Raw genomic sequence first — 1540 nt, forward strand, 5'->3', positions numbered from 1 at the left:
GCTCAGAGGAAATGCATTTTGACATGCGTTTGTGTTTCTCTAGGGGACTTCTGGATTTTGAGATGAATATGATGGAGCATCAGGCTTTACCTAAAACAGCAGAACCCCTACAAAGTTACTACAGTATGCAGGATGTCAGTACTCAGTATGGTCTTATGCACACGAACTAAAGGAAAAACAGATCCAGGCACAAAAAAACGCAGACAGGAAGAGGGGGTAAACTTGGATTGTATGGAATGAAAAATAAACACTATTAAGGATGTGTGACTCTGTGTGTTTCTGTGTGTGTGTGTGTGTGTGTGTGTGTGTGTGTATCTGTGTGTGTGGGTATGTTCATCCCGGATTCATGTGTCATAATGAATTGATCAATCCATATGTTTTATTCTTTTCATGGAAATGACCAGTCTGTGTTGGAGCTAGGCCTCTAAAGTTGTAGAGTGAATGGGTGTAGAATGTTTGGGGATTCTTCCTACAATACAGAGTTGGGGAGCTACAAGAAAGAAAAGACAGTTTACCTGGAGGCTTACTTCACCCTATGGAAGCAGAGGTAGTTCATCGAAAGAGGTTAGTGGCCACTAAGATATCCAGGACCCAGTTTGCTGGGATAAGGTAACTCCAAAATCCTTCATTTTGGGTATCATCAAACACATTAAGATAGCACAGGATGATGGAAATCTTAAAGTTCACTTCCATGTTGAAATCACATGTTCTGCTTTTAAAGGTGAATGCATAATCCTTTTCTGGAACAATCAGCCTCTCAGGACCAGGGGTACCATCAATGTGAGAAGAAATGGGCATGTAAGGTATCTGGAGGGACTATTGGAAAGGTTACAGAGGCATGTGGGAAGGCATTCAGGGTACGCCTTATTTTTTTTTTTTTTTTTTTCTGGCATAGGTGACTATGGGAAAACACAAACATGCAAAAGTGAGGGGAAGGTTGGTGGATTTGTGTAATAGAAGATTGCCAGAGGATCCATGCATGGACTTTGTGTCAGTTGATGGTCCAGGATACAGACACTGTTGTTGATGTTTACATCTTTATTTGGGTTAAGCTTTTCTCCAAGATTCTTGTTAGATGAGGAGCCAATATTGTATGTAGCTAACACCATTACGAGGCACTTTGTGCTCATGCAAACTCTAGTGAGGCTCTATAGTCCCCAGTGATGGGCACTGCAGATTGTTCCTGGAGCCCAGGGCCCTTTTATTTTCTGTGGCCTTTTCAGCATGCTTTGCATAAGCTTAATAATGTATAGAGAATGTAATTGCAGAGCATGTCTTACAAGCCTCACACAGGAGAACAAAACATAACAGCATTCATTCTCGAGTGGGTGGCTGCTTCCCAGGAACATCTGTGTCTATGCACAGGACAAGGGATGGCCTCTGTCATGGATGGAGGAGGAGGATTTCAGAGTTGGGTGCAGAACTTTCTTCCCCATTCCCAGATAAAACAGATACAACATGAGCATCCCTGTCAAAGACACACTAATAGAGTGCTAACATTCCTGTCCCATATGAACTGTGGTCAGCCCAGCTTCTGTAA

Source organism: Pan paniscus, chromosome Y (assembly GCF_029289425.2).
Source record: "Pan paniscus chromosome Y, NHGRI_mPanPan1-v2.0_pri, whole genome shotgun sequence".
Taxonomy (NCBI): domain Eukaryota; kingdom Metazoa; phylum Chordata; class Mammalia; order Primates; family Hominidae; genus Pan; species Pan paniscus.